Source organism: Mus musculus, chromosome 17 (assembly GCF_000001635.26).
Source record: "Mus musculus strain C57BL/6J chromosome 17, GRCm38.p6 C57BL/6J".
Taxonomy (NCBI): Eukaryota; Metazoa; Chordata; class Mammalia; order Rodentia; family Muridae; genus Mus; species Mus musculus.
This window is the reverse complement of record NC_000083.6, coordinates 50,171,077-50,190,762: the sequence shown is the minus strand read 5'-3', so window position 1 is coordinate 50,190,762 and position 19,686 is coordinate 50,171,077. Positions and strand designations below refer to the sequence as shown.

General features: G+C 49.1%; 1 protein-coding gene across 1 annotated transcript in view; it reads left to right on the top strand.

Moving 5' to 3' along the window:
• Window positions 1-265: 265 nt before the first annotated feature.
• Window positions 266-19,686, top strand: part of Rftn1 (raftlin lipid raft linker 1) — a 197,240-nt gene continuing 177,819 nt past the window's right edge. The window contains exon 1 of the mRNA NM_181397.2: window positions 266-542. The gene's annotated coding sequence lies outside the window, so the exon portion shown is untranslated. The remainder of the gene's footprint in view (window positions 543-19,686) is intronic.

The window sequence follows — 19,686 nt, the reverse complement described above, 5'->3', positions numbered from 1 at the left end:
CCCAGTATTTTGGCTGCCACCTTGGTGCTCTCCTAAGCAGGTCCCAAAACCCAAGCCTGGGAAAGAGAGGTGGGGTTAGGGGGAGGGGGAGGGAGAGCCCGGTTGCGCGGCGCTGGCGACGCACGGGGCGGACGGGTCTCTCGTGCGGGGCTGCCAGGGGCCGCTCGGCTTCCCCCAAGAAGATGCAGCACAGCATATTTTGCACATGAGTTCAGAGGAAGAGGAAGTGTAGCGGGCGGACGCGCGGCGGAGGCGGCGGCGGCGGCGCGGGGTGGAGTGGGGGCGGCGGGGCTGGAATCAGAGCGCGCAGGGCGCAGAGCGCAGCGAGCGGGAGCGCGGCGGCCACTGGCTCTGGAGAGGTACCTGTGCGGCCAGCGCCGGAGGGACAGACGACAAGCGAGCGGCCGCGCCCCGCGCTCTGCCCCCACCCCCGGGGTCGCGTCGTCCGCGCGCCGCCCTGCTCTGCATGGCACAAACTTTCATCCCGGGACACAGCACGCTGTCTCCGCCCGCGCCACGGTCACCGCTGCTGGTCCCCTAAGGTAGGTGGGCGTGCGGCGGGCCGGCGAGGTGGCGCGCAGAGGCCTGGGTCGCTGGCTCTGCTGGCCCGGGATCCGGGTGAGCAGGCGACAGCTCCTCGTGGCACCTCGGGGGCTCCGGAGCTGTTAGGCGAGCCCCCTGGTGCAGGTCGCGTGGGGATGGGGACAGATCGATGGGACGCCAGATTCTGGGCCAACTTTTTTTCCCCCGATGAAGAGGGGGAAAAAAAGCAAAACAAACAAGCGAGAGAGCGTTGGGGTGAGAGGTCGCCTGCTGGGGGTCCTGGGCTTCGCAGGCGGAGGTCTGCTAGAAGGACGCGGAGGGGAGCTTGGAGGCTACAGGTGGGTCAGGACCCGGGGCCTTAGTGGGTACTGGGCCCGGAGCAGATGGGAGTTGCCACCGCCCACGTGCACCCGGAGACCTGGGCTCGACCCAGGGAAGAGGTGTGCGACTCTTGAGAGCAGGCAGGAGGGTACTCGGTGGAAATACTGAGAGCTAAATCCCAGGCACCAGAAATGGGGCTTTTCTCCTCTGAAAAGGGGATTTTTTTTCTTGCCTTGTTGTAACACACTTTTCTAGGCATGGGGCACACCAGGATGGGCATGGGGTCTGGGCGAGGAGGAGGGAGTGTGTATTTAAAGAAGCCTGACTGTCAGGCGAGTGCGCCAGGTCTACTGGCATCACTGTCTTTGGAGGCCAGAATCGCGCAGAGGGCAGGGTTAGCCCCGCGCGTGCTCCCTGATGCCTGTTGGCTGCTGGCTCTCAGCTGCCCCCTGTGGGCGGTGGGTGGTGTGAGTGAGTTTGTTTAGGGGCTTACAAACAAAAACTATTTTTTAAAAAGAATCTGGCACAGATCTTTGTATATGAGTGGCTGCCTAACTGCCCAGCAACAGACCCTCTGTTCATACAGCTGTTTTCAGAAGGGGCGCAGGGAGGTGGGGTGGGAGTGGGTGGTGGTGTTAAGGTCAGAACAGGTGTCTCCCAACGGCTACTATGGAGTGTCATCTCAGGATAAGCCTTTTCCAGGAAGGAAGCCCAGGGTGTAATGTGAGTGGCCTACAAACCCATGGGTAGGGCCATTGAACCCAGCATACCCGTGGCTGCCAGGATTCCTAATTTGTACCTTCTGACCAGCTGGATTCTGAGGAAGTTCAAGTGACACCAGATGTCACCAGCCACTCATCCTCAGGGGTTAAACAACGAGCTGTGTGGTGCTGTGCTCTGACCTCAGTTAAGCAGTGTTACCTAGAGTGAGCTTGCAGACTCTTCTGCCTTCTGTAGAGGTTTCATGAGGTCCGAGCAATCGCAGCCTCAAGCTGGGGAAGCCTCCCTGTGCCTCCATTAGTGGGGTAGGACACTGTGTCGTTTTGTCCCGTCCCCCCGACCCCCATCGTGGACAAGGGACAAATGAGGCAGATTGCGTAGTTAGCTAATCGATTTGGTGCAGGAATAAATTGGGGCTACTAGTCAGTGAATTTTTTTCTCTGCCTCTGGAACAGGGTTTTTTGGGGCTTGATTTCAGTGACTGCTTTGTATGTGGGGAAGCAGGCTGAGTGGTGGGAATCCCTGTAAAGTGCCTAGAGTTTCTCCAGGCTTCACTTATGTCAGAGATGGAGCTGGGTGGTCCCATGGCTGGGTGGCCATGGCTGCCTTATCAAATGTGAACTTGGTAGGCTAAGAAGGGGGTACTCCCATATTTCTATACCACTTTCGATTTTTATTGTTGTTGTTGAGGCAAGGTTTCCCTGTGTAGCCCTCACTGGTCTGGATCTACCACTATGTAGACCAGGTTAGCCTCCAACTTGCATTGATTCTTCCTTCCAAGCACTGAGATTATATGTACCACCACACCTAGCCCCCATTAAAACAAAACAAAACATTATATAGTAAAGTTGTAACAGAGATCATACAAATACCTAGGAGGGCACAGTGGCATACGCCTGTAATCTCAGAATCCAGAAGGTGGAGGAGGCTGGAGAAAATTGAGTTAGAGGCTAGCCTAGGCTACAAAAACAAAGACCCACCATACCTAGATTTTCTAACATTTCGCTGGATTGACTTTAGTGCACACCTAGGCACCATCCATCGCTCCAGTGTGCTGCTTTATGCATTTTAAAATAAGCTACAGTCTTAGTACAGGGTTACTTTATAAGTGTCTCAACTCACATGTTCAATGTGTGTTCAGTAACACACACATAACAGTGGAATAGTCTGCACATTGTTTTGACATATGTATGCACTGTGCAACCCGATTCTTATCAAGACAGGTAATACACCATCAACCTGGGTTTCTTCATGGCCCCTATCTTCCCGGTGGCAACCACTGCTCTGTCTTACTATAGGTTTGTTTAATCTGTGATTTAAACATCATATACATGGAGTTCTGCAGTTCTGTATAAGGTTCAGTAACTCCGTTTTGTTAGGTTTGTTACGTCTGAGTTATGTTCATGTGATGTGTGCATGCCACAGTTGGTTAGTATATCCCCCGGTTCCTGGGTACATGCGTTATATCCAGTTTTTATTGTTGTTGGTGGTGTTAGTTGTTGGTTCTTGTGAAAAAAAAAACACTGCTATGAATATTTGTGCATTTGTACACAGATTCCTGGGGACATCTTTCCCATTCTCCTGGACAAACACCCGCATCACAGAAGACATGTGTATAGTGTACAGAGAAAATTGCGAGGCCTTTTTCTAGGGTGGTGGTTCCATTCAACATTCCTAGAAAGCGCACAAATGTGCCGGAGATGAACTCACAACCCAGCTTTCCTATCTCTTAACCAGGATGATTGCTTATATGACTGTTTCCTGGGGCTACGAGACAGTGTTCTCCGGGCCCAGCTGGGACACTAGTGGACATGTTTTCATACGTAGAGGGGACTCCAAGAAGCAGTCCCTGACTGCTACTATGTGCTTATTTTTTATTGGTGTGTGTGTGTGCATGTACATATACAGATGTGTATGTTAGAGGGAGGTTAGAGGGTAAGTTTGGGGGGTCTCTACTCACCTTCTCCCTTATCTGAGGCAAAAAACTCTTGTTCACAGCTGCATAGATCAGCTGGCCGTTAAGCTTCTGAGAATCCCCTGCCTCTAGCTCCTGTCTTACTCTAAAAGTGCCAAGATTACAGATGTGCTGTGTCCAGCTTAGGTAGATCCTGGAGATTCGAACTCGGATCCCCACAGTTGCCCACTAAGCACTACTCACTGAGCCTCCTTCTCAGCCCTTAGGTCGATTTAGACTTAAATGACTGCAGAGGATAAGATGAATGCTGCATCTTTATAGATCGACATAGAAGGGATGTCCGTAGGGGAATAGACCTGAGATTGTGAACAATCTCCACTGAGTGCTTTCCATAAAAAGAAAAACACAAAACAAACAAACAAACAAACAAACAAGCCCAACCCCCAACTTTCACAGAATCTCCCTGAACTTCTGCCTAGAAATTCCTGAGGGGATTCTGGGCCATTGGGTGTGCTGATATGAAATACCCTGTGCTTGGTGGAAATACCCTTTGGATGTCACCGTTGTGGACAGCCACCTGCATTTTCTCTGGGAGGCAGGGCAGAGTTGGGGTGCGTAAGCATAGAGCAGTTTTGCTGAGAGTGTGATTTGCCCTTTTTGTGAGAAATAGAGTCCTGCATCACCCATCTTATTACTGAGAAAAGGTGCATGGCCTCTCAGAGGCCCTTTCCACTATAGTCCCTCTCTGTGGAAACTGGAGCAGGGCTTGACCTAGGGTGATCCGGGAGACAGGAACTGTGAAACAGACAGCGAAATGTTTCCATGGCCCTCACGGTGTCTCAGTACTGACCACGTTTCTCAGGGGACAGATGACCCATGTTCAGTCTTGAGATATTGGAGAGGGTCAGGGGGCTCTGCCATGTATAGTAAATATGTGTGACAGAGGTCACGAGAAGGGACACAGCGGACATCTACTAGAGAACTGAGCTGCCCATCTTGACAGTGGATGATGAGAGATCAAGGTCCTATGATGTCTCATTCACAACCGTCTGTCAGTCGGTGGTTCTCCTAGGGTGTGGGACAGATATGGAGTATTTGGACCTAGAACAACTTCGTTATTGTAGAACCATCCTGTTCCATGACATATTTTGCCATTGTTATTAGCAAAATGTTAGGTGTTAGACTAGTTGCTAGGTGCTGCTCAGCACTTTATGCGTGCCCTGCCATCTGAGTCCTCTTCAGGACGAGTGACAGCGGTGAAGCTCAGTAGGCCCTGGGTTTACTTTCCAGTGTTCCCAAAACATTGAAGGAAGAGACTGTGGCGCTCAAGTTTAGCAAATGCAGAATGATCTGGAAGTTCACAAAGACACAACAATGTAATAGAAATGTCACTGGGGCAGTCAGAATGAAATGACAGGAAATGGCACACCAGAGTCACTTCCTCCAGTGTTTTATGTACTTTTGTCTTACAGGCCTAGAGTGTCGCACCGTTGGGACTTGTAGAGAAGTACTGACTGTGATGCTTGGCACGGTGACACATGACCTGTAATCTTGGCATTTAGGAGCTGTAGATAGGACAGTGCAGAGTTCAAGGCTAGCCTGAGCTAAAAAGGAGCCCCCCAACTCAAAAACCAAATCAAGGGCCAGCGAGATGGCCCAGCAGGTAAAGGTGCTTGTCTTGAAAGCCTGATGACATGAGTTAAGTTCCTGGAGCTGTTATTTGGTTTTGTTGCTGGTTTTTGTCTTTGTTTGTTTGTTTCTGTGTAGCTCTGACTGTCCTGGAACTGCTCTAGAGACCACACTGGCCTTGACCTCGAAGCTCCTCCTGCCTCTTCCTCCTGAGTGAGGGAGTTAAAGGTGTGTGGCTCCACATCTGACTGAATACCTTTTGTTTTTGAGAAGTGAAGTAAGGATCAATTTGGGTTGTGATTTTATTGAGTGGGTGGAATAGAGTAGCCACCAGCCACACGTGGCTGTCACATGTGTGTCTAAATGAGTCAAAGTCCAATGAAAGCAGACTGCACTTCTTCAGGAGAGCTAGCCACGGTTCAAGTGTCCAGAGACAAGTGTGGCCACTGGAGCCATGTCTGCCACTCTGTGAGCTCTGTGGGACAGTCACTCTGAGGGCAGAATGGGACAGTCGCTCTCTGCTGTGCAGATTTCCTTGGCCTTCAGATGAGAAGAGGTGGCGGAGAGTTGGTACCAAGGACTTGGGCTCATTCTTTGACAGGGATGTGTTTTGGCAGGCGTTTCTTTTATGTTTACCCTTCCGAGGATTTGGGGAGGGGGTTGTTATGCGTGATAACTCTTCTCCCATTCACATCCATTTCTGACATAGATTCCAGTTTCTCTTGTCTCCTGGGCCCCGAAGGCGCTTTTCATTATTATCGTTGCATATTTTATCAAGACATATTTTCTTGAAGGATCAGTACGGCAGGCGGTTCAGAGTCCCCGCTTGAGTCCTGTTAATTCCTTATTCACCAAATAAGAATCTGGTCCAGCTTTTAAATATGCATTTGTGTGAATTACTCCCTACCTGGGCTGAATTCAGAGAGGGAAATTGCTCTCACTAGGCCAGAACCAAAGAGCTAGGAAATCAGGTCACATTCTTTAGGGATGGCCACCTGCCAGCGCTGAGGCAGAGACATCATCTGGGAGACTTAAAGGTTTGTTTGGGGACTCCCTTGGGTTAGAGCTACCTCAGGAGAACAGGGGTGACAGAGAGGGCAAGGACCACTAGTTGTCTTCATTATTCGGTGATTCTTGCCTTGTATGTGAGATCAAAGGATAGGGAAAGCCAGTCCTAGGTGTTCATGGCCAGATTGAGACAAACTGTGCCTGTCACTGTGCGTGAAGCTGACTGGCCCATCTGCTTCATAATCCTGGATCAGAGATTTCCACACTTTTCAGTCAAGAGCTGATGACTTCCTCTGGCTCCTGCACATGAAATACCCCATTTTCCTGTCCTGCATCTCCTCAGAGTCAGCATGGGGGAGGGGGGCTTTGTAGGGGGTGACCAGCTTCAGTTGTGTTGTTGTGTGTGCATGTGTGCATAAGCACCCTGCTTTCCCACTTCACCTAGTGCTGGGGAGCCCCTTATACTTTGCAGACTAGCTTTCATAGTGTGTGGATTTGAGGGTGTTGTGATAGCTGCTATGCATGAAGCTGGGTATAAAGAGATTTGGTTCGTCACAGAATGGCTAATGGAATGTGTCAACTCCACGGATTTTCATATTTCAGAAATAAAAAGTGCAGGTTCATTCATTTAAATCCTTTCTCAAATTAGAAAGGGTTTGTGGTGCAGGGCAGTGGTGGCGCACATCTTTACTCCCAGCATGCAGGAGGCAGAGGATCTCTGAGTTTGAGGCCAGCCTGGTCTACAGAGTTCCAGGACTGCCAGGGATACACAGAGAAACCCTGTCTCAAAGGAGGGAGGGTCTCTCTCTCTCTCTCCCTCTCTCTCTTTCTCCCTCTCTCCCTCTCTCCCTCTCTCCCTCTCTCCCTCTCTCTCTCTCTCTCTCTCTCTCTCTCTCTCTCTGTGTGTGTGTGTGTGCATATATCTTTTGATGGTTTATAAGCACACTTTCAGTGTAATATAGTAACCCACACCAGGTTCCATGAATCCTTATAATGGATAACAAACCATACTAATATTGTACTGAATGGTTAACACTTCTTTATCTATTTAATGGTATTAGGGATGGTAATGGGGCTTTGTGCATGAGAGGCAGGGGCTCTACCACTGAGCCATGTCCACAGTGTCCCCTGGGTAATGTTTATATTCTCATTCTGCACAGCTGAGGGATTTCAACCTGCGTTCAGCACAGCTCGACTCTCTTTTATATAATTGTCACTGTAGAAGTAGGTGTTCCATTCGTCTCTCTTCACAGATTCCAGGGCTTCCTTGAAGTCACATCTCGGAAGCAGGGTCATCAGGATTTGACATAGGCACCCTGGCACATGTACCTGTGTTCCCAAACCCTGGTCTAGACTGCTAGGAAAGTGAACTTGGGCTGTAGAGATGGCTCAGGGGTTCTAGGCATCTGTCAGTAAACCTGTATGACCTGAGTTTGATTCCCTAGGACCCGTATAGTGGTAAGAGAGAACCGATTTCTGCAGTTATCCTTTGACCGCCACATGCATACTGTGGCAATGCCACCTTCCAGTGAATAAAATATAACAACAACAACAACAACAATGGCAACAGTATTAATAGTAGTTGTAGTAGTAAGGTGAACTTTAGAGCCACAGGGCTCTATTTCAGAGGCCCCTTTCTGTCCTCTGTAGTTTTCTCACTGCGGCTGAGCTGCTACTAACTGCTCTGCTAGGGTTGGCCTTGGAAGGATGAAGGCTTGCCAACTGCCTTTGAGGAGGCCACTGTCCTACAGGAGTGAGTGCCATCAAAGCTCCAGACTGGTGCACCTGCTGTTTTGCTTTTTGGACATTCCACAGCAGAAGCAGTTAATTCATTTCTGACTGCCTCATGCTCCTCTTGGGACTGGCTGCTCCCCACTTCTGCTTCAGACCACTTGCCACCACAGGTCCCCTGAGAACACACCCAGACTTTGGCTTTTGCTTTGCCTCCTCGGAGTCAGCTGTTCTCCCAGTTGCTGACATCATAGTCAACTGACTTACATCTCCCAGCTTCGTTCCCCTGGGGGTGGGGGAATCCTTCAGCCTAGACCAGGCTCACAGTTCAGTCTGACCTCATACGCTGTGCCCAGCCTCCCACAGGCAGTGTCTGTCTCAAATCCCAACTCGATTATGATTTTACCGCTATGCCTGGGCCACCACTCCTTATCCTGGGGACCTCTCTGCCACCTCCTTTGTGGTATGATTCACAATGCCACCTCCTTCCTTCCCCTGTGATTGCTGTCTTCTTTTTCTACTTGACATATTTGAGGATTGGGTTTTCATCAGTTTTCTTTATGTATCTGTTCTCTATTTCCTTGCTCTTTAAGGTACACTCCATGGGAGGGAGTGTCTGAACATTTCCTGGGGAGATGCAAGCAGCTACTCACTCCAGATAAGGCACCAATGACAGACCAAAGTACCATTCCACCTAAGGCTAGCTTTGTGAACTAATTATTCTATCTGGTTATCTACAGAGCAAGGGTAAGGGATTACCCTTAAAGATCCATGCCACTGGAGAGACTCACCCCAGCATGGATGACAGCTTCTCCACAGCTACAGCAATAGAGACTCTGTTTCAGTTCATTGACATGGAGGTATAGTCTGTGACCTCCCAGACCACACACAGTTGGGTCATAATTACATACAGTTGAGTCAGAAGTGTAGAAGAGGTGCCTAGAATCTCAGGGAAGGGATGATCTAATGACCCCCAACCCCCAACCCCATACTTCTGATAGTCCTCACCAGGTCCTGTCCTGAGAGTCATCTGCAAACAGTCGCAGCCACTCTGTACAAGATGGCCCTGGCTGTTGACTCAGAGGACAATAACCTACACAATATGTCCCCTTTTGTTTTTTGTTTTGTTTGTCATGGCCAACATATTTCATCCACAGTGGTGCTCAGGATATTGGTTGGGGGAAAAGGCAGTCTCGCTGGCCTCGTCGTAAGAGTGGTGGTTTATTTTGTGTCCTTTTTGGCTGGATGGTGGTACCTGATTTTTGTTCCAACCCAAGTCTGGATCTTCCTGCAGGAGCTTTTCAATGTGATTGATGCTGAAATCGGCAGATTTCTGAGAACAGCAGGCTGCCCTTTATAGTGTGTGTGGGCTTCATTCATCAGTTGAAGAATTTAAGAGAAAATACTAGGTACTCCAAACTGGAAGGAATTCTGCCTTTGGGCAGCCCTTGCTCTAAGACAGCAGTATCAGTATGCTATGGGTCCAGGCCTGTAATCCTTAGAAGGCTAAGGCAGGATGATCACATGTTCAGGACCAGCCTAGGCTATTCATGAGTTCAGGCTCAACCTGGGTACTGTGGAAGGCTGTCTTCTGAGTATAAGAACTACTACAATCTTAATGTGAGCAGCTCAGTTCTCTATAAGAAACTGATTGAAGACACTCACAAGACTGGGCCCATTGACGTCCTTTTATTAGGGGATGTCCTCACTAAACCTTTGCTGGAGATTCAAACCACCTCCTCCGGTACCTCCTTCCCCATTTTTAGCTGCATGTTATTCAGCCCATGACTGTATGTGGTCTCTAGATGTGCTAAAATCTACAGAGTGTGGGAGGTTAAGTGGTCAGGGATTCCACCCCTGGCGATAGGGGATTCTTCAGAATTGCAGCTGATTGGAGGTCACCTGTGCTCCCTTAAGGAGGCCCAGTACACTCATTGCTTCACCGAGCTGGGTGTGGGTGAGTTACTGCAGTGCCTGGGAACAGCAGAGGTTTATATTGCTCTAGGAAAAGTCCATGAAGCACCAGATAGCTCAGTGGGACCCCATCTCAGAGTAAAAGGTAGAATGTGGGCTGGGGAATGTATTGATGAGAGGCTGTGCTGGGATGGAGGACCGCAACAGTAGCTCTGTGGGGCCTCCGAGTTTATCCTGGGATGTTTGGGCTTGTAAGCCAATGAGTCAACCCTTAAAATGAATCAATCTACCCACCTCCAAATCTCATGTCCTACCAGTTTTCTTTTGAGAATGCTGGGTGTATTTGAAGGTTCCAGTGGAAAGGAAAGAAGAAGGACTTCCAAGTGGTGCTTCTGTGGACAAAGGGTCTAGAGTGGGAGGTCTCTGGGTATGTATACCAGCAAGCAATGGCTTGGCCTTATATAACTGGAAGTCATGGTCCACAATGAGAGATGGGGCTAGAGAAGGGGAAGGCAGCTGGGCCTCTAGGCTGGATATGATCACGCTCTGAGTTGCCTCTCTGGTGCTGGAGCTCCACTCTCCAAAGGCTGGTAATGGAAGCCAAATGGTGAGAAGAAGGCCGATTCCTGGAAGGTTTTGACTGTCTGCGGCATGGCAGGTGGGCTTGGCTAGTGAGTTCGGGAGTTGAAGCATCTTCTAGCTTTGGCCGCTGGACCAGATGTGTTTGAGCATGGTACAAGACAGATGTTCCCTGTGGGGTTAAGCTTGGCTGCTTCCAGGCAATGGAGCCATGGCAGATGTAAAGAAAGAGCAAGCCTTCGAGGCAAGCAAGCTGTCTGCTTCTCCTTGGAATGCATTCTACAGTGGTACGAAAGCGCCAGGTCACAGAATGCCTTCTGGAGTCAGAGACAGCTGTCTGGGGAGTTGTGTGGGGAGGGGAGATTTTATCAAGCAGATTCGTTTACAGCAAGAAGGGGCATGGTTGCTAAGAAGGAGATGGTGGTGTGAATGTTTATTTTTGATGACATGCAACAATACTGTATTTTGGAATCCTGGATTTTATGCCACAGCAACAGTGAGGTTACTCCCTAGGTGGGAGGGAAAAGGATATTTTGTAATTTTAAAGGGAACCCAGCAATATCTAAGAGAAACCCTTCCTGGATTGAGGCAGTGCACTTGACATCACATAACATTTAACTTTGGGGTGGTTGCTAAGGAAATTACTGTGGAACAGAACATTAAGATGGTGGTCTCCAGGGTGACTTTGACTGGAGATTGGGAAGATGAGTGGCCCCTGGCTTCTAGGAAGGAGGCTGTAAATAAATAGCATCCCTTGGGAAGGGGCAGATTTCTTTTCTTCATATATATTCATTCCTATAAGTATACTACATTCCCAAAGGTTCTAGTTACTAGGTTAGGCACATTAAGTTGTTTGAGTTTCTAGCAGTTAACAAATGATACTGTTAAGAATTTGTATAGCCTAGGGCTGCCCCTGGAAGCATACAGAAACACTAAGGACACCTCCTCCAGCCTGTGCTAAGCAAAGTGGAATTCCTGCTGTTGGCGGCTGTGGGTATCACATGTAGGGTGAAAGTCAAGGCAGGGACCACAGGACAGAGAGATGATGAACTCATAGGAGCTGAACTCCACGTGTTATCTTTCTGAAAAAAAATTAAATGTGGGAAACAAACAGGGTGGAAGGTCTGCTCTTGTTGAACCCAGGTAGGGGCACTGGGGTGCCACCTGCAACCTTCATATGTCTTGAGCAGTATATAATTAGGATAATTTGAGGAGAATAAAATAGGAGGAACAGTTTCTGGATAGGGGTGTGAGCGCATTTGGGCAGATGGCAAGAGCCCAGAAAGAGTGTCTGAGGCAGAAACTGGTTCCAGAGACCAGAAGTGGAGATCAAGAGCTGTGCTCCTGGCTGCTTCTCTTGCCTAGGTTCAGGGCTTAGCAGAGATCTGGAGATCCTGGGTCTCATTATTTGGGAATTAGAGTGAGTTGGAAGGTTGGGGAGGACTCAGTTCTCCGCCCCCCCCCCCACAGTGTCTTTTTCTAACCTGGATGCTAAGTCGACAGCTTACCCTTGTAGCCCATTGGATACTGTAGAAATAACAGCAAGTGCATGGTGAGGCTGGGTTGTGGAACCTTGGTTTCTTCTTGCTTTCCAATCATTCATACTGAGCTGGGCCAGATGCCATGCTGTTAAAGATCCACCCTTGGCCCTGTAGCATGTCCCCATGGTTGGGAACTGAGACCCTCTCTCCCTATGTCAAACATCAGCTCAGCATCACATAGAGGGATGGTCTCTTTCACCCTACAGTCACTTTTGCCTGCCAACATCTATTTTGTTGTTTTTTCTTGGAGTGCTGGAGATAGAGCCACCCTCATCCCAGCATGGTAGGTGATACATTGGAATGTATTTGAATAGTAATATCTGTGTGTGTGTGTGTGTGTGTGTGTGTGTTTTAAATAGGGACACCATGGAATTAGGTCCTTTTTGTTTTGTAACCAGTTGCTCTCAAACCTTGGCAGCTCTGGTGCTCCACTATATGGCCTGTCACACAGGAGCAGGGCTTCCTGGATCCACCATCTAGGAACCTTCTTTAATATGGTTCTTAAATGCTTCAGTCTCCCTTCTAGCCCACCTACCAGAAGTAAGGGAAAAGAAGAGTTAATAGGAAACAGGGGTTGTGGACCTGTTTAGAAATAGTTCTTTGGGGTGGTTTCTATCTTCATTGTCAGGATATCAGTGGTCTAATCCAAAGCATCAAACACAAATCGGTGGTGGCCGTTCCAATACTGTAAGGTAAGATACCAATACCGTAAGGCTCCGCTGAACCAACATGAGTTTGCTGAATCAGCAGGAGTCTGAGGAAGCCACAAGAAGCAGCCCGAATACCATGAGAAGTTCTTTGGCACGTTTCTTTCAATGAAATCATGACAAGTGAAGATCAGTGAAGCCCAGCAGAGTGTTGCAAGGCGAACCGATGCAAGGGAATCCACTCACCGTCTGTGGGTTATATTTATACTCTATAAATATCGCACCCCCTCTCAAGCATCCACTCCAGCGAAACATCGCATGCCCTCTCACAAGACAGCTTCTGGAAGAACATCACGTGTCTGCCCCGCGACACACTCTTTCACATGTCAGCTCCAGCAGTTTCCGGAAAAACATTCCGTGATACAACTGAGTTTCCGAAGAAACTAGAAATTTCCACTTCAGGAATCTGTAGCATATTGTTCCTAAATCGGGCTTGCAAGGACAAACACTCACGATCTCACAGAACTCCATGAACAGAAAAGCCAGAGGGACTGACTCAAGGTCTGCCCTGAGGTTGCAGTCAGGACATTAGGAGCAGGGGACTAAAGTATAGACCAGTGGTAGAACACTTCCTGGATTGCAGAAGGCCCAGCTTCCATCCTCAGCACCCCAAGGAAAAAACAGTAAAATACAGGTTGGCCAGGCAGAAGTGATTTCTGGTAAAGAAGATCATCTCTCTGTGTGATGATGCTGAGCTGATACTGTGGCTTTCAGTTCCCTGCCGTGGGACCATGCTACAGGGCCAAGGATGTGTCTTTACAGCATGGCATCTGGTTGTACTCAAGGTGAATGACTTGAGAGCAAGGTGGAACCCAGGTGCCACAGCCCAGCCTCACAACTTGCTGTTATTTCTGCAGTACCCAGTGGCTAGCGGGGCAAGCTGTATGCCCAGTGAGAGGGGAGTCCAACACGGGAGGCACTGAGGGCTCTCCTCAGAACTGTCCTTATCATTTCCACTGGGAAGAAAAATGCATGCTCAATATAGAATACCTGAAACTTCACCCATGATGGAGACCCCAGAGGAATGTTCTAGTAACACATGATCCAAGTAGAGAGAGAGAAAAATGGATCTTACAAATAAACATGTGGTACCTCAGGCTCTGGTGCCATATAATCTTACTGTCATGATTGTTTTTGCCTTTGGCCTTGGATCATGAGTGCCCAAAATAGGTAAAGTTTCATCTTATTTAACCTCTTAGACTATTTGCCAGGCAACAACAGTTAACACCATTGGAATAGGTGACAGAGGTTTCAAGTTTTCATTGATATTTCTTGGTTGAAAAGAGATGTTATCCTGTAAGGGTTTCTTAATCAGGATCCTTCTTTCTTACTTTGAGTGATTGAAGGATACCATGGACACTCAAGTCTCAGCAGCAGAGGCCCGCCATGGCCCTATCTCTGTCAGCCGTCACCAGAAATGAGCGTTTGTTAAAGTTAGCTTTTCAAGTTGTCTTGGATTGGTGGCAACTTGGCAAGTGAGAACTGCTGTTTACCGAACCAGTTTGTATTTGGAAGTTTAACTGGGTTGATTGCCCCATTGTTTAAGTCTGGGCACGAGTAGGAAAAGCGAACCTGAATGGCAGCTTGCAGACGCTGTAGCTCGCAGAAGCCACAGCTGAAGGCCATCCTATTTGAATGGGCACCAGTGTCTCCCAGGCATCTTGGAAAGCATAGCCGAAACCAATCAGACACGCTTGTGAAGTCACAATCCCAACACTGAAAATAACAAGGGTTCAACCCCATCCCTGCTCTGCATCATCTGGTTGTGGGGACACGTTTGGGTTTCTCACGCACCCTGTGTTCTGCACCATGCCTGTCTCTTTTCACACATGACTTCTGACCTCTACAAAAAAGGGCAGGGCCTGCTCTCTCTAGTTCTGCATGTGCTAGCATGAAAGGTGTGTTGAGTTGGTGGAAGGTTGGACAGAGTTGGAACCTAAATTCCTTCCCTCAAGAGCCCATATCTCCTAGGCAGAGCTGGTCCATTGGCTACCACAGTAACCCTGATGCAGCCTTGGTCACAGAAGAGTTGACTTTAGAATGTCATCCTTTGAGGTGACCGGTGAAGCCCAACATTCCCCTGCAGTAAGGGGCAGAGAGCCTCATTTCTCCACAGAAAACTTCTAGCCCCTGTAGGGAACCAGATCACTTTGGACTTGGGCTGTTTCCTCCATTCACCACAGGAGTGGGAAGAAGAGCCTCTCTCCCTCTCCCTCTCCCTCTCCCTCTCCCTCTCCCTCTCCCTCTCCCTCTCCCTCTCCCTCTCCCTCTCCCTCTCCCTCTGCCCTCTGCCCTCTCCCTCTCCCTCTCCCTTTCCTTTTCTTAGAAGTTCTCATGGGAAGTCTTGGCCCCTCTGCTAGGGAGATCTGTACACAGGGTCACAGGGATGCCTTCTGAGACACAGAAAAGAAAGTAGACCCTTGAATGACATATCAAAGTGCATGCAGTGGTTCACTCCTATACAGAGCAAGGAGCGGTGACTTCCTGGGGTGACGGCAAGGATCTGGAAGGGGAAACCTTGAGGACACCTTGGGCCATAAAGCATAGAAGATTCCTCGGAAACAATTGATTTTTATCTGTGTAGCTCTGGTTCCCCGGTAATTGCTTTGTATTCTGGGCTGAGCTCATAGCAATCCTCCTGCCTCAGCCTCCCAAGTGCAGGCGTTCCATGGGCTGTGTCCTTTTTGGAAACAAGCCATAGTCAGCCAGGGCATAGCTAGCAGTGCTGCTCCTGAGCATGGAGTGACAGTGCTACCTGGTGGTGAGGCTGGCTGCTGGTCTCCCAGGGGTTGCTTTCTCCATCATACCTGTTGCATTGTGTGAGCCAGCCTCCTAGCTTATGTAAGGCTTTGGCCAGCAACACAGCCTTCACCCACAGCCTGGCTCCAGGGGTGTCAGTCCTAGACAGATGAAAACTCACCTCACAGCGGGTCTCTCAATGTTTTTATAATCAACCCACCCTGGAAACATGGCAGCTTTCCAAGTGTGACCTGTGACTTCCGATCTTAGGCCCTGGCTCACAGGATAGCACCAGCCACCATGCTGGCTGTACACACTGCCTGTGGTCTCAATCTGGAAAGCTTGGATGTGCTCTGGCGTTCCTTGGGCTCCTGGTGGATGGTGTGTGGATTCTAAGAGCAGGTGTTGTGAGACGAAATCGAGGCTCCTAGTGTCTTAGCCGGGTCTGGGAGCTGGTACTCAGGCTCCAGGCCGGACAGTCACAAAACTGGGGCTCTGAGAGGCAACAGGCACACCACTGTCAATTTAAGGCGTGTCATCGGACTTGGGAGTCTGGCTTCCAGGAGATCTTGCCCTGAGGGAGATGGGTTTTAGGTGACCCTCCCTGCCCAGCCCCTCTGGTGTGCCCAGTCACAGGAGTGTGCAAATATGGAGTCTTTCGCTAACATTCATGCCCCTCCCCAGACTCTCCCTGTGCCCTTCTGCTGTGCTCGAAGGTTGCTCTGTCACTTGAGGATTCTGGCATGAACACCTTTTGGTGCCTGGATAATTTACAAAGGTGGCTAAGCCACACTAGACCTTCCATCCCCTCCTCGAGAGTGAGGTTTTTCTGACCTGCTTGGGATAGTAGGAGTAAGAGCGAGTAAAGCCTGCCTTGTTCCTGTTTTGACAGAGGTAGGAAATACAGGAAAGATCCAGAAAGAACAGAGTAGTGCCTGTGGGCAGTAGGGGCCCTTGATACAGAGACAGTTGTTCCTCAAAAGCAGGTGCACACACTCCCAAGAAGTGAGCTACATAAGTTCGAGACTCCAAAGACCCAGTGTGCTGCTGGGCTGGACTCTGTCCTCTCTGTGTTTAAAGAGCTGAATGGTTTAGCTAGAGTCCCCTGACACCAGTGTCATTTTGGGGATATATCTGGGCAGAGAGTTAGCGGCACTGGGTTGAAACCTGAAAATCCAACTTGGGATTTGGAATACCTGGTTGTCCTGTGTATTTAAATTAAGTAGAAAAATTATAGATGAAATTAAGTCATACTAATAGTGGCTGCCAGGAATTTCATTCACTATCTTTCCCATGAAGATACATTTGTAGTTTTCTGGATAGTTCCAGAGCTGGGGAGGTGGCTAAGTCAGCGAAGTGCTTGCTGTGCAGATCCCTGATGCTCATTGGCCAGCCATTCTAGCCAATCATGGAGCTCCAGGTTCAGAGAGGGTGATAGAGGGCACCTGTCACCTGATGGTAGCCTCCGGGCTCTGCGTGCACATGTGCACTGGCACTGATGTGTCTATACTTGCATGCCCCAGTTCACTCAGACACACACACACACACACACACACACACACACACACACACACACACATAGACATACACACACATACAGACACAGACACACACACACACACTGGCACACACACACAGACACACACACACACAGACACAAACACAGACACACACACACACACACACACACACACACACACACACACACACACACACACACACGACAGCTCTGATAAACAAATTCAGAGCCTGGTGGAGAGCCTGAGGTGGCATCAGTGAGGCCCCACTTCACTTCCTGCCAGCTGGTCACTTTTCTTTGCTTGCCTTCTGTGTTCTCCTCCGCCTGTGCCTGTGGGTCCTGGGCTGTGCAGAACACACACCTGTGTCTGCTGTAGAGAGCCTTCCTTTTCCACGCTCTGCTGTGCACACGGTGCCTGATGACCACACCTGCTCTGAATGTTGCTTTTGCTTTTTACTCGGGAAGACTTGGAGCCACTGGGTAGGCAATGCTGTGTCTTGCTTCATGTTGTAGGGATGTTGCACACACTGTGTGCGTTTACAAGGAAACCTTTTATGTAGTTTTGAACTTTTAGTGAAAGCTAAGGAGGGGAAGTAATGCAGTTAAACAAATAGGTTGCTGACTGGACATACCCAGCAGCCCCCTTTGCACCCCAGGATGGCTGGTTCTAGCTTGTGGCACTAGAGTGTGGCTTTTCTTTTGAGGAATTCTAATATGTGGTGGTGGTGATCGTGTGTGTGTGTGTGTGTGTGTGTGTGTGTGTGTGTGTGTGTGTGTGTTCGTGTCATTGTTACCCCTACCTCCTTATCTGCTTCTTTTGGTTCAGTCACTGTGGTGGTTTGAATAAGAATGGCCTCCATTTGGCCCATGTGTTTGAATGCTGAGTCATCAGGAAGTGGAGCTGCTTGAGAAGGACTGGGGGGCGTGGCCTTGCTGGAGGGAGTGTGTCACTGCGGGAGGACTTTGAGGTTTCCAAAGTCCAAGCCAGGCCCACTGTTGCTCTCTAGTCCTGCTGCCTACGGATCCAGATGTAGAGCTCTCAGCTACTTCTCCAGCAGCATGTCTGCCTGTATACCGCCACACATCCCAGCATGACCATAATGGACTAAACCTCTGAATTGTAAGCAAGCCTCCGATCAAACGCTTCATTTTAAAGAGTTGCCGTGGTCATGGTGTCTTTACAGCAGAAGAACACTGACTGGGACAGAGCCATGCTGTCCCGTGAACTCCTTAGTTTCTGAATCTCAGTTGCATGAGTATACTCCCATGTATAGAAGTGGCTATGAGGTCATTAGGTGGTTCTGGGAAGCGGGGCCATGGGCGTTCTTGGGCTTTGTGATACCCACACCTACACATTTTTGTTGACACAGATCTGGAGAGGATTCCCTAGATCCCAAGACAGTATCCACACAACCTTCCCACAGACTACCATTTGCCATGCCCCCAAACTATCTCACTAGCAGAATAAGCAGGAGAATTCCATTTGCTTTGGGTTGTACTGTTTTATTCATTTTTTTTCTTTTTCATTTTGAAGATGTAAAAGCACTCACTGGTGACATGGTTTGGCAGCATTTATTACTATAAGAGATATTTACTAGGAATATTTTATGCAAAATCTTGCTGTTCTCTATTATAAAACAGACAGCTAAAGAATGAAATGGAGCCTGGAGAGATGGCTCAGCACTGAAGAGCACTTGCTGCTCTTGCAGAGGACCCAGGTTGGTTTGGGTCTCAGCATGCACGTGGCAACTTACAACTGCTTGTAATCCTGTTTTCAGAGAGTCTCACCCCCTCTCTGGCCTCCATGGGCTCCAGCCATGCACACAGTGCACAGACATACATGTAAGCAAATACACACACACACACACACACACACACACACAATTTAAAGTAAGTAAATACTTAAAGAAAACAGAAGAGTTACATCCAATCTTGAACAGCTCTGTATGCTCACCAGCACTTGGCACCGACTCAGAATCCCTTATTCTTGGAGATCTAATCAGTTCAGATTTCAGAATCTTGAATTGGGGGAATCTTAACATAGACTTTCCCAGCTGAGTTCCTCTTGTGAAATTCCAAACTCCTAAATGCTCTGAGACCCACCATTTCCCCACATCATCTCTCAAAAGGTTTCAGGCTTTGAATATTCCAAGTAGGGTGCCTGACCCATACAAAGGGCTGTTCTGTCTTTCTCCCTGCGACCCTTCTGCCATTTGCCTGGCGAGCAATACACTAGATGACGTCCTTGGTCATCTGTGTGTGTCCACACTGTACCATGCTTGCTGGGGCTGTCTCAAGAAGGCTGCTGGGTAGTTTCTCTTTTCCTGGCTGATCTGGGGGACGGGGAGGGGATAAGGTCTGCAGAGCACAGTGGTGTGAGAAATGAGTCCTGTTAGCTGGAGAGAGAGCGAGAGAGAGAGAGCGAGAGCGAGAGAGAGAGAGAGAGAGAGAGAGAGAGAGAGAGTGAGAGCAGCATTTCCTCCCAGCTCTGCTTTGGTAAGCGTTAGCTCTGTTCAGTGAGAGTTGGAGCTGGCTGGCCAGCACACTGTACAAGCATTCCACAGGTAGCTCACCCAGCCTCAGGATCTCTTCATCCACAGACAGGTTTCGTGGTCATCTCTGCTTCTCAGGGCCCTGGCTGTCTTTACATCTTTTTCTCCTGCTTGGGAAACCTCCTCTCCACACTTCTCTGCCTGTGCCTCTAGGGCAGTCATGACCAGTTGGAATCTCACCCTCTTGGTTTCTTTTCCCCTACTGATGCAGCAGTGTGACCCTCAGTTGTGAAGGTGACTCACAGCGGTTAAGTAGGGGCTTAGGTCC